The sequence below is a fragment of the Myotis daubentonii genome, chromosome 5 (assembly GCF_963259705.1).
Source record: "Myotis daubentonii chromosome 5, mMyoDau2.1, whole genome shotgun sequence".
Lineage (NCBI taxonomy): Eukaryota > Metazoa > Chordata > Mammalia > Chiroptera > Vespertilionidae > Myotis > Myotis daubentonii.
This window is the reverse complement of record NC_081844.1, coordinates 10,609,569-10,623,499: the sequence shown is the minus strand read 5'-3', so window position 1 is coordinate 10,623,499 and position 13,931 is coordinate 10,609,569. Positions and strand designations below refer to the sequence as shown.

The 13,931-nt window shown below is 41.9% G+C and overlaps 1 protein-coding gene across 4 annotated transcripts in view; it reads right to left on the bottom strand.

Moving 5' to 3' along the window:
* Nucleotides 1-13,931, bottom strand: part of ADAMTS2 (ADAM metallopeptidase with thrombospondin type 1 motif 2) — a 278,837-nt gene that overhangs the window by 100,748 nt on the left and 164,158 nt on the right. The gene's annotated exons all lie outside the window — the stretch shown is intronic.

Below are 13,931 nucleotides of genomic sequence, written 5' to 3'. Positions count from 1 at the left end.
CAATTTGATGGAGAGGCTTTATGGAATTTAATAATAAAAAGTCAAGGCTGGGTTTTTTGCAGACCTCCTAACTCTAATATCCTCTGTTCACACTTCTGCAGCCTGTCTTACTTAAGGAAACTGACTCACACCCAGGATTTCACCTCTCCTTCACAATTCAGTGACTCTGCAAAGGAGAACAGAGCATCAGTCTGGCCCTGTAACATTCTAGAATCTCCTGGGACAAAGAGGCCTGATGGGTGTCAGACTTCCCCAGGGACCTACCACGGCCTCATGCCATGGGGTTCCAGGAGAAGGTGGGCAGAGCAGGGAATGAACTTTGCTACAAGAGATCAGTCAGCCGGCTGTATCCCCAGGGCTGGCAGAGGGGCCAGCAGCATGATGTCCCTTCTGGCCAGGTTGAGGAGACCAGGGATGACATGGGGCCGGCATACCCACAGTCTGGTACATCTTCTATTCTGATTCCTCCGAGGCCATCAGCAGAGGTCTGCCTGGGGTGCAGTGGGCACTGTCTGGATTTAGCTCTGGAAGCATTCATCTAGCCCGTTTTCCCTTTCAGTCTCCTCGCCATCATAGATTTCCAAATCTCTCCCAGTGGGAAGACAGAGAGGTGAGGAGGATGTTGGTCCCTTTCTGCCCACTCATTTCTCACTGTACGGGTCCTGCTCTCACTGAAGCTATACCACAGCCCAATTGCCCTTGGCCACCTCCTTGCTGGCTATGGGCTCCACGCAGCCCCATGGTCATGCAGGTCCCCATACTGTCTCCAACTCCAGGGGAGTAGGCTGTACCCTGACAAAATGGTCCATGCTCACTCCCCTCTTCCCCACTCTCTATAGGTAACTTGGGGTAGGGTACAAATGTGGCCCATAGAAAGCACAACCCTTCCCCAAGAAGAGCACATAGGGACAGTACCATGGCCATGGCTGTGAGGGATGTACCTGCACACCTGGATGATGCGGCCTCACTTTGATCAAATGTTCCCCATGCATGCAGGTGCCAGAGTCTCCAGGCTGGGACACAGGAAAGGTAAGACGGTGCCTGCAGGGCAGAAGAACCCCTCCCTATCCATTCCCAAACTTCCACAGAGATGAGGTGCCAGGAGAAAGCATGAAGTCCCTTCTGTGTCCTCCTTCAAGTGAGAAATAAGATGTTGGTCATGACAGAGCCGGGTGGCCTGCCACTGGAGACCCCCTTTAGGTGCTGTCATTCAGTTAAACAGCATTACTTGAACTCCACCACTTTTAAAAGTTTTTTTTAAAATTTAAACTATTCTTCATAATTAAAAATACACTGTTTCGTTATAAAGAAACATGCTTATCATGATAAATTAAGGAAAGTCAATAAAGAATAAATAAATTAAAAATCAATGACCTACTTCCTACTGTTTTATTTTATCCCAGTCCCTCAATAAATATATTTGTATGTAAAATTAAGATCACACTGTAATTTGTATCCTTTTTAAAAAAACAACAATAACCATGAACAAACTCACTTGCCATATGTTTAATCCTTTCCCAGTGCCCTTCAACATACTTTGAAATGGGTCCTGCTGGTCACCTAGTCTCCCACAGATGCACTGTACTGACCTAACTAGACTCCACCATGGGCCAATCTGGATCATTTCCAATTGCTTATACTTTATTTTTATTTTTTAAAAACATATATTTATTAATTTCAGAGAGTTAGGGAGAGGGTGAGAGATAGAAACATCAATGATGAGAGAGAATCATTGATCGGCTGCCTCCTGCACGCCCCCCACTGGGGGATCAAGCCCGTCACCTGAGCATGTTCCCTTGACTGGAATGGAACCTGGGACCCTTCAGTCCGCAGGCCGATGCTCTCTATCTACTGAACCAAACCAGCTAGGGCCCAGTTGTTTATACTTTAGCATCAATCAATGTGACCACTGATTTGATGCTAAAACTTCATCCACAGCTCTGATAACTGCTTTGGGATAGAGGCGGAGAAATGAATGAAATCATGAAGGACCTTGGAGGACAGTGACAAATACTGTCACAGTTCCTTCTAGAAATGTGTCCACATTTATCCTCAGGCCAAAGAGCATACTGTCTTATTCACCCAAACAGCAGTAAATCCCGCTTCTTAATCTTAATACAGTTAACACTTTTCAATGGTCAATTGTCTTATTTCCTTGATTAATAGTGAAGTTAAGTATTTTTCCCTTTTTAGGCCACTTGTATTTTTTCTTCTGCTACCTGTTTATTTCCATTGCCAATTATGTTTTCCTATAATTTAGAAGAGCTCTTCATATATTAAGATATTTTCACCATATTGCAAATATTTTTCCTGCTTAGGTTTGTCTTTCCATTGTGTTTTTTGACAGAAGTTGTATATTTTAAGTACTTAAATATAGCTATTTCCTCTTTAAAATTCCCTTCTACTGTATTTATGCTTAAGAAGCCCTTGATAACCAATACTTCTTTCTTGGTTTGTATGGTTTAAATAGTTGTTGTTTTTTTCTTAGTCTATATTTATATGACATATTTAATTCACTATATGTGAAATTTATATTGATGATATATTTATTTATAAGCCTTAACTATACTATTTATATTTATCACATGTTAAGTTATTTATATGAAGGGTGTTTTGAGAGCTATATATTTTATTCAATTGATCTGTTAATACTTATCCAAATACAGTATGCTTTAATTTTATTTATTTATTTATTTATTTATTTATTTATTTATTTTTATTGTCTAAAGTTTTACATATGTTTCCTTTTTCCCCAATTGACCCCCCTCTCCCCCCAGCCATTCCCACCCCGGGCAAGCCCTCACAGTATGCTTTTAAATATTTTCACTTTACAAAGCTTTTGAAGCAAATCCCTTTTTATTTGATTGGCTTTCAAGGCTTTCTCAGCCATTCTTGACTGTTTCTAGGTGAACCTTAGAGTTATTTCATCAAATTTCCAATTATTAATCTGGAAAAAATCCACATCTCTACTATGTTGCCAGTCTTCCTGGAAGGAACAGCAGATGTCTCTTCCTTTTACTTTTATTTTTTCCCTATCAACAATGTGAAATTTTCATCCCATGGGCCCTGTGTCTATCTTATTAGGTCAATTCTAGGTATTTTATATTTTGGTTACTATGGTAAAGGGAACTTTACTTTCCCTATTACCCCTACTACCAGGGCATTGTGGGCTTAGACAGAAATTACTAATTTTTGTATAACTGTCTTATATTTGGCCATGCCACAAAAATCCTTTATTAACTCTAAAAACTTTACAATGGATTCCTTTGGGTTTTCCAGGCACATAATTATCAGCAAATAATTGTAATTTTATCTGCTCTTTTCCAACATTGGTTTCATGTCATTTGACATTGTCTAGAATTTCCAGAACATCAGTAACAAAGTTATGTGTCTCTTTATTGCTGCCAATTTTACTGTGACTGCCTCAAGGGCAGCATTTCCCAAAGCAAGTTATGTAGAAAGCTGATTATATGAGAAAAAGGGTTCTGTTGAGAAATAGGTTTGAGAAACTGTGTGCTGATCCAGTTCTTGGAGCTTCACCTTGCACATTTCCACAGTGAAGTCTCTGAGAAATTTTGCTGACAGGAATACCTGTTTTACTTTGTTTTGCAAACATTTTTCAGACGTGAGCAATTGATCATGGAACCCCCTCTATTTCCTGTGTTAATATCTATGAACATCTAAGAATGAGCTATGCAGAAAATTTTTAGAGACATTTGATTCTTTGTCTACCTTTAAACATCTTGGTTGTCATGTTACCATCTGTGCACAAAGTCCCCAACTAGTCCCTAATGGGCCTCATAGCGACTAGTTTTCAGATTTTTAAAAAATCAAGAGATACCTTCTTAGCTCCTATTGAGCATTCAGGCCCCTTGCTCTGCCTGTGCCTTCTGTGCCCAGGGCTATCTCAGACTCCCCCAACTTGGCATGCCTCCCTTACAGTACTCCAATGTCTTCGAAAACAGCGCTCACCTCTGACACAGGGCTGCAGACCCCTATGTCAGCCTCTCCTAGCCATCCCCCCTGGGATGGACCCAACTATTTCCAGCTGAACTCGCCTTCTTCCCCACACCCTGTTTCTCATGGTCTGCATCACCATCTACTTGGTGGCCTAAGGCAGAGACTCAGTGCCTCTCCACTTTCATCCACTTACCACCCACACTTTTCTGATTTTGCCCCCGAAGTTCTCTTTTGTCTGCCCTCCTTTCTCCATCCCTGTGGCCATGGTCCCAGCACAGGCCACCATAGTCCTCCTTTCAATGGTGCCCATACTCTCCTAAGCCACAGCCCCCCACCTACCAGTTCTGAACACAGGAGAAATGCAAATCAGGGTGCATATGTTTTTACAAATTAGTGGTTTTTGTCTTCCCCGCTCCCAGATAAATACGCAGAAGTGGGATTGCTGGGTCATATGGTAATTTTATTTTTAGTTTTTTGAGGAATTTCCCTTCTGTTTTCCACAGTGGCTGCACCAGTCTGCAGTCCCACAACAGTGCACAGGGACTCCCTTTTCTCCACATCCTCTCCATATTATACTGAGATAAGTCAGACAGAGAAAGACACTGTATGGTTTCATTTATATGGAATATAAAAAACAACAAAAAACCAAACCAAACAAAAAGAGACTCATACAGAGACCAAAGGGATGGCTACCAGAAGGGAGATGTTAAAATAGCGAGGCTTTGTTCAGCTGAGTGACCAATACTGTGAAGGACTCAGACACTTTCAAGCCGAGTAAGAGCCAACACAATGCCAGTACGGTAAGCAAGGAGCCTGTGCAATTCCCAGGTTCTCTCTGACATCAATATGGGAGCAACCTGGGAAACATCATCTGTCACCAATGCCCACACCAATGAATGCTTCTTCTCCCCTTTCTACTCCCAGGACCCCAAGTTTCCCATTTTTTGTCTCCAGCGGTAGAAAGAGATAGGGAGGGGATAGAACTATGCCGATCCCTCATTCTAAAAGCCTGAGAATTCCTCAGACACAGGAGGGTTGTGGGGAGGGGCCCCAGGCTGGAAGGGATGGAAGGACCAGACCTGGGGAGAGGAAGGAATCAGGGGAAGAGGGAACATGTTGATGGCTACTCCACAAGGGATAAGGGAAAGTCCAGGAGGACATTCCAAAGACCCCTGCCTGTGAATAGAGGCTGGACTGGATTGCCAGGCATGGGCCTCCCCAGGCTTCCCTTCCTTGAATCTGTGTGTCTAGAGTACACAGCCACCGGCCTTAATACCAGGCTGAGTACCTGTAGCAGCTCTCCTGGCCAGTCAACTGGTGAAGGAAGGTGTGCACAACATCCCCAACTAGTCCCTAATGGGCTTCATAGTGACCAGGTGGGAGAAGAGCCAGGTGGAGCTCTCTCAGAGCTGCCCGTGCCCATAGCTCCTGTGCTTCCTCTTCTGCCCACAAAAGCACCCAGGTGCAGGTTACATGATAACACACCCACTTAGCTTGGCTTCCTCTCTTTTGTTTCTAGATTAAATATGCTAGAGGTTTGTTTTTCACAAGGCTCTCTATTTTTTTTTTCAGTAACATACAAACCTCACAGCCTACTAACTGGGTATTATTATTATTATTGCATTTTCTTTTATTTTTTTTTAAATTTCTTTATTGATTAAGGTATTCCAAATGTGTCCTTATCCTCCCATTGCCCCTCCCCCCCCCCATCCCACACTCATGCCCTCACTCCCCTGTTGTCTCTGCCCATTGGTTAGGCTTATATGCATGCATATAAGTCCTTTGGTTGATCTCTCCCCTATACCCCCACCCTTTCATACCTTCCCTCTGAGGTTTGATGGTGTGATCATTGCTTCTCTGACTCTGGATCTGTTTATGTTCATCAGTTTATGTTGTTCATTATATTCTATAAATGAGATCATGTGATATTTATCTTTCTCTGACTGGCTTATTTCACTTAGTATAATGCTCTCCAGTTCCATCCAGGCTGTTGCAAATGGTAAGAATTCCTCCTTTTTTATCGCAGTGTAGTATTTCATTGTGTAGATGTACCACAGTTTTTTAATCCATTCATCTGCTGATGGGCACTTAGGCTATTTCCAAATCTTAGCTATGGTGAATTGTGCTACTATGAACATAGGGGTGCATATATCCTTTCTGATTGGTGTTTCTGATTTCTTGGGATATATTCCTAGAAGTGGGATCACTGGGTCAAATGGGAGTTCCATTTTTAGTTTTTTGAGGAAACTCCATACTGTTCTCCACAGTGCCATTCTGGATGTCCACCAGCAGTGCATGAGAGGGTTCACTTTTCTCTGCATCCTCACCAGCACTTGTCGTTTGTTGATTTGTTGATGATAGCTATTCTGACAGGTGTGAGATGGTACCACATTGTCGTTTTGATTTGCATCTCTCAGATAGTGACTTTCAGCATGTTTTCATATGTCTCTTGGCCTTCCTTCTGTCTTCTTTTGAAAAGTATCTATTTAGGTCTGTTGCCCATTTTTTTATTGGGTTGTTTATGTTCCTTTTGTTAAGTTGTATGAGTTCCCTGTAAATGTTGGAGAGTAAACCCTTATTGGTGATAACATTGGCAAATATGTTCTCCCTTGCAGTGGGCTTTCTTGTTGTTTTGTTGATAGTTTCCTTTGTTGTGCAAAAGCTTTTTGTTTTGATCTAGTCCCATTTGTTTATTTTCTCTTTAGTTTCCATTGCCCTAGGAGCAGTATAGGTGAAGAAATTGCTTTGGCATATGTCTGAGATTTTGCTGCGTGTGGATTCCTCTAGTATTTTTATGATTTCCTGTCTTATGTTTAAATCTTTTATCCATTTTGAGTTTATTTTTGTGTATGGTGTAAGTGGGTGGTCTAGTTTCATTTTTTTTTGCATGTATCTGTCCAGTTTTTCCAATACTATTTATTGAAGAGACTGTCTTGACTCCATTGTATGCTCTTGCCTCCTTTGTCAAATATTAATTGAGCATAGTGGTTTGGGTCGATTTCTGGATTCTCTATTCTATTCCATTGATTGATATGTCTCTTCTTGTGCCAGTACCAGGCTGTTTTTAGAACAGTGGCTTTGTAATACAGCTTGATATCTGGTATTGAGATCCCACCTACTTTGTTCTTCTTTCTCAGGATTGCTGCAGCTATTTGGGGTCTTTTTTTTTTTATTCCAGATGAATTTTTGGAAAGTTCATTCTAGGTCTGTGTAATATGCCATTGTATTTTAATGGGGAGTGCATTGAATCTGTAGATTGCTTTGGGTAGTATGTACATTTTATTTATTTATTTATTTATTTTACTTTTTAAAAATATCTTGTATTGATTTTTTTTTACAGAGAAGAAGGGAGAGTAATAGAGAGAAATATCGATGAGAGAGAAATATTGATCAGCTGCCTCCTGCACACCCCTCATTGGGAACGTGCCCGCAACCAAAGTACCTTCCCCTGGCCGGAATCTGAGCCAAACCGGTTAGGGCTAGTATGGACATTTTAATGATGTTGATTCTACCAATCCATGAACACGGTATGTTCTTCCATCTGTTTATGTCTTCCTCTATCTCTTTTTTCAGTGTCCTGTAGTTTTCGTGTATAGGTCTTTTATCTCCTTAGTTAAGTTTATTCCTAGGTATCTTAATATTTTTTGGTGCAATGGTAAATGGGATTGCTTTTTAGTCTCTCTTTCTGTAAGTTTACTATTGGTGTATAGAAACGACATAGATTTCTTGGTGTTAATTTTGGTTCCTGCTACATTGCCGAATTCATTTATTAGTCTAATAGTTTTTTGGTGGAGTCTTTAGGGTTTTCTATGTACAGTATCATGTCATCTATGAATAAGGACAGTTTTTTATATTTTATTGATTTTTTTACAGAGAGGACGGGACAGGGATTGTTAGAAACATCGATGAGAGAGAAACATCGATCAGCTGCCTCCTGCACACACCCTACTGGGGATGTGCCTGCAACCAAGGTACATGCCCTTGACTGGAATCGAACCCGGGACCTTTCAGTCTGTAGGCCGACGCTCTATCCACTGAGCCAAATCGGTTAGGGTGAATAAGGACAGTTTTACTTCTTTTCCAATTTCGATGCCTTTTATTTCGTCTTCTTGTCTAATCGCAATGGCTAGTATTTCCAGGACTATATCGAACAGGAGAGGTGAGAGTGGGCATCCTTGTCTTGTTCCCGTTCTTAGGGGAAATGGTTTTAGTTTTTTCCCATTGAGTATGATGTTGGCTGTGGGTTTGTTATATTTGGCTTTCATTCCCACTTTGCTGAGAGTTTTTATCAAGAAAGGGTGTTGGATTTTGTCAAATGTTTTTTATGCATCAGTTGATATGACACTAATTTTTATCTCTCAATTTGTTTATGTGATGTGGATATTGTACCATCCTTGCATCTCCGGGATAAATCCTACTTGGTCATGGTGTATGATCTTTCTGATGTACTGCTGGATCCAATTTGCTAAGATTTTGTTGAGGATTTTGGCATCTGTGTTCATGAGGGATATTGGCCTGTAATTCTCTTTCTTTGTGTTGTCTTTATCTGGTTTTGGTATTAGGGTGATGCTGGCTTTATAGAATGAGCTTGGGAGTGTTCCTTCCTCTTGAATTTTTTGGAATAGTCTGAGGAGGATAGGTTTTAGTTCTTCCTTGAATGTTTGGTAAAACTCCCCCATGAAGCCATCTGGCCCCGGGCTTTTGTTTGCTGGAAGCTTTTTGATGACTGATTCAATTTCTTCTATAGTTATTGGCCTATTGAGATTTTTAGATTCTTCCTGATTGAGATTTGGAAAGTTGTATTTTTCTAGGAATATGTCCATTTCCTCCAGATTGTCTAGTTTGTTGGAATAGAGTTGTTCACAGTATTTTTTAACAATCCTTTGTATTTCTGTGGGGGTCTGATGTTATTTCACCTCTATAATTTCTGATTTTGTTTATTTGAGTCCTCTCTCTTTGCTTCTTGGTGAGCCTGGCTAGAGGTTCATCAATCTTGTTTATCCTTTCAAAGAACCAGCTCTTGGTTTCATTGATCTTTTGTGTTATTTCATTTTTGTCTCTATGTCATTCATTTCTGTTCTGATCTTTATCATCTCTTTCCTTCTGCTCACTCTGGGATTTTCTTGTTGCTCTCTTTCTAATTCTTTAAGTTGTAGAGTTAGATGATTTACTACCATTTTTTCTTGTTTTTTTGAGGTAGGCCTGTAGAGCTATAAACTTCCCTCTCAGGACTGCTTTCATTGTGTCCCATAGATTTTGGATTGTTGTGTTTTTATTGTAATTATTTTTCAGGATGTTTTTAATTTCTTCTTTGATCTCTTTGGTAACCCAATCATTGTTTAATAGCATGCTATTCTGCTTCCAAGTGTTTGAATTTTTTGGATTGTTTTTATTATAGTTTATTTCTAATATTATGCCATTGTGGTCTGAGAAGATGCTTGATATGATTTCAATCTTCTTGGATTTGGGGAGACTTTGCTTGTGACCCAATATGTGGTCTATTTTTGAAAATGTCCCATGTGCGCTTGAGAAGAACGTATATTCCATGGCTTTGGGGTGAAATGTTCTGAAGATGTCAATTAAGTCCATCTGATCTAGTGAGACATTTAGGATTGTTGTTTCTTTCCTGATTTTTTTTTTTTTGTCTATAGGATTTATCCAGTGATGCCAGTGGTGTATTAAAGTCCCCATACTATGATTGTATTGTTGTCAATCTCTCCCTTGATATCTTCCAGGAGTGTTTTTTTTTTTTTTATGTGTTTGGGTGCTCCAGCATTGGGTGCATATATGTTTATCAGTGTTATATCCTCTTGTTGTATCGATCCCTTTAGTATTATGAAGTGGCTTTCTTTATCTCTTGCTATGGCCTTCACTTTGAGGTCTATTTTGTCAGGTTTAAGTATTGCTACTCCAGCCTTTTTTCATTTCCATTTGTCTGAAAGATATTTTTCCATCCCTTCACTTTCAGTCTGTGTGAATCCCTTGTTCTGAGGTGGGTCTCTTATAGACAGCATATATATGGGTCATGTTTTTTCATCCATTCAGCCACTTGATATCTTTTGATTGGAGCATTTAGTCTGTTTATGTTTAAAGTTATTTACTAGAGTCCCGGTTCACAAAATTTGTGCACGGGGGTGGGGCGGTACCCTTAGCTCATCCTGCATCCTATTCAATCTGGGACCCCTTGGGGGATGTCTGACTACTGTTTTAGGCCCCATCTCCAGGACCACTCACAATTCTGGACTGCTGCCTCCTAATCGCTTACCTGCCTGCCTGCCTGGTTGTCTCTCACTGTCTCTGCATGCCTGCCTGAATGCCCCTAACTGCCACCCTGCTGCCAGCCAATTTGCCCCCAACTGCCCCATCCCTGCCAGCCTGGTCGCCTCCAACTCCCTGCCCCCCGCCACTGGCCTGGTCACTCCCAACTGCCTCCCCGCCTGGCCTAGTCTCCCCTCATGCTCCCCCCACCGGCCTGGTTGCCCCATGCAGCCTGCTTGTTCAGTCATTTGGTTGTCTCTCACTAATCACCCTGTTGGTCTGGTCATAGGCACCCATCTTGTGAGGGTGTGAGGGTTAATTTGCATATCACCTCTTTATTATATAGGATAGGTACTTGTTTGTAGCCATTTTCATTTTTTGTGCCTTTGTTCCTTCTTACCTTTTCATTTCTTCTTTTTACACCAGTCTCTTAGCATTTCTTGCATTGCTGGCTTGGTAGTGATAAACTCCCTTAGCCTTTTTTTTTTTTGTCTGTGAAGCTCCTTATTTCCTCTTTAATTTTGAATGATAGCCTTGCTAGACAGAGTATTATTGGATGCAGTTCCTTGCTTTGCATCACTTTGTAAATTTCCTCCCATTCTTTTCTGGCCTGATGTGTTTCTGTTGAGAAATCACTTGCTAATCTAATGGAAGATCCCTTGTACATAACTTTCTGTCTCTCTCTTGTAGACTTTAAGATTCTCTTTTTGTCCTGAATATTTGCCAATGTAATTATGATGTGTCTTGGTGTGGGTCTTTTCGGGTTCATCTTATTTGGGACTCTCTGTACTTGTGTGACTTTTTTCTTCCCCACATCAGGAAAGTTTTCTGACATTATTTTTTCAAATAGGTTTTCTAACCCTTGCTCCTCTTCCTGTTGTTCTGGCACCCCTATTATTTGTATGTTCCTTTGTTTCATGTTGTCCCATAGCTCCCTTAAGCTCTCCTGTCTTTTAATTTTTTCTCCAATTGCAGCTCAGTTTGGGTGTGTTTTGCTTCCCTGTCTTCTAATTCGCTAATTCAGTCCTCCACTTCTTCTAGTATACTGTTGAAACTTTCCATGGTGTTTTTTTTTTATTGCAGCTATATCATTCTTTATTTTCTTCTTGATTCTTACATAAGTTGTTGATTTTTTCATCCATCTGGTTTATGAACTGTATGACCCTTATCTGAATTGTTTTTCTGACATATTGCATGCCCCTGTTTCACTTAGCTGCTTTTCTGGCAATTCCTCCTTTTATTTTCTTTGGGGGTTTTGTTGTCTACCCATTTTTTATCTCACTGAGGAATCTAGATGTTGAGTCATGCAGGGGATGCTCCTTGGGTGGCAGTGGCTCCTCGGGTGCGGTTGCTACTCGGGAGGTCACGGCAGCAGCTGCTCCTCATTTGGCAGTGGATCCTCTGTTGGGTGCTGTTCGCAGCAGTGGTGGCTCCTCTGGCTGTGGGGGGAGGCTGCTAGCACAGCTGCTGCTCCTCGGATTGAGGTGCACTGATCACGAGGCTTCTGCTCCTCGGATGGGATTGGGCTGTGTGCAGGTGCTGCTTCTTGGACAGGGGTGGGCTGCTCACGTGGCTGCTGCTCCTCAGATGGGGTTGGACTGCTCACGTGGCTGCTGCTCCTTGGATGGGGGCTGCCTGCATGTGGCTGCTGCTCCTCAGACGGGGCGGGCTGCTCGCGGGGCTGCTGCTCCTTGGACAGGAGTGGGCTGTTCACGTGGTCACAGTGCCCTGGGCTTTCTCCAGGGGTCCTCTGCCCTTCCTGGTTGCAAATTGTCTCACCAGCTGAGTCTCCTTCACCAATTCAGGGTGGATGTTACTCGTTTCAGCTGCTCATTCTATCTGTTCTGGGATAAGGCTCGGGAGACATCTGTCTATTCCGCCGCCATTTTCTCCATAGTTTCGTTGGGTCAGGAGTTCAGGAGAAGCTCAACTGATTCTTGTTCAATTTCATGAGATTGCAGTCCAGATATCAGCTCAGGCTTTAGTCATCTGAAGGCCTGATTGGGGCTAGAATATCCACCTCCAAGATTGCTTCCTTACCTAGCTACTGGAAGGAGGCTGTGGTTCCTTGATTATGGACCTCCCCATAGAGCTGCTTAATGGTCCTCACAGCATGGCAGCTGGCTTCTCCCAGATCGAGTGATCCACAAGGCTCTCTTCTTGATTGATTCTATAATTTCTTTCTATTTTCTAATTTATTGATACCTGCTTTTTCTGAATGATGTCTTTGGTTTTGCTTTCTTTAGGTTGTGGTTTGGGTTGTTCACATGTGTTCAAACTTACCTTACATTCCTTCTCTCCTGTTCATCTTGGAAAGCACCTATGCAGGTGCCTGTGATCTGTAGTGCATGGTTCTTCTTTCTCCAAAATCTCTCATTCTTCTTCCTAAGAGCTGTTTTGATTTTCAAAGGAGTTGAATCTTCCATTTATGCACCATTCTTCTTCCTCATTTTGGGGCATTGAGTCAGATTCTAGAGGCAGGCAGTTTTTTGCTATATAAAAGTTGCCAAAATTTTCTTTATGACCTAAAGTACTTTTGTAATTTTAAAGTGTCCTATGATCCCTCAAAAAAACAGCACAGCTTCTTTCTGTAGGGCAAAGGAAAATTATATAACTACTAATTTAACTTTATTCATTCTGTCACTTGAAACTTTTATGCTTATTAAAATGTAACGTGTTAAAGGTCTTGATAAGGCATGAAAGAAGACTGCAGGTAGGTTTTCACCAATCTCCTTGTTTTGATGGATGCTCTGGCAGAGTCTATGCTCTCTGTGGGTCTGTGGCTGGTGTCCTTACAGTGTCTACTTCCCTCACTTTAGAGAAACATGCTTCCCAGGGTAAGGAGGGTGGGTTCAAGTGCCCTATTTCTGGAATTCACTGCACCAAATGAGCCCTTCATTGTCATTTTGATACTGATCACCTTGTAAGTTGTGTGCAGTGGAATTTTATTTTTTGAGGCAGAGACTTTCTGTCTTCAAGTGGAGGAGTTAACAACCCTTCACCTAATGACTACACCTGAGGAGCTTGATCTTATTACAATTTTATTTTCAACACACTGAGTAAGGTTGACCAGGGACTCCAGAATTCAGTTGCCAGAATCGGAAGTCCAACTTCCCAGGAGTCAAATGCCTTTGGCCACTCACCTGGCACGTCACTGTACTGCATTAAGCCTCAGTGTGCTTCTCTGTGAAATGGGGATCATCATAGCTCCCGCTCCCATCTGTCTTGGTGTTGAGTTAACGTGTATAAAGTGCTTCTGAGATGCCTGGTGTAGGCTCATGCTCAGTCCCAGCTGGCAGGCACTACAGGCACTTTCTTTCCTCACATCTCTCCTTATCTTCCATCTCAGCTATCTGCAGTGGGGCTTTCTCTTCCAATGCACAACACATGCATAGACCCATGCACATTGCTGGGAAAAGTAGATCCAAGTTTTACAGTGAGAGGAGGTAGAGAGGGCAGGACAGCCCAATTTGGGCATAGGGTGTGCAGTATGAGAAGAGGAGGGCACATGTTGAAGATATGGATAGGCATCAAAATGAGTTATGTGTTAACTGTGTTTCTGATGCTCTGATATCAGGGCCTTGCTGACCCTGGTGGAACTGCCCTCCTAGGGTGAGCCATGTCCTAGAGATAATCAAGGACTCACTATGGAGTGTGCTTCTCAAATGCAAACCAAGCAAGCAATCCAGGGTCCAGCCCAAGCACCTCCTCCT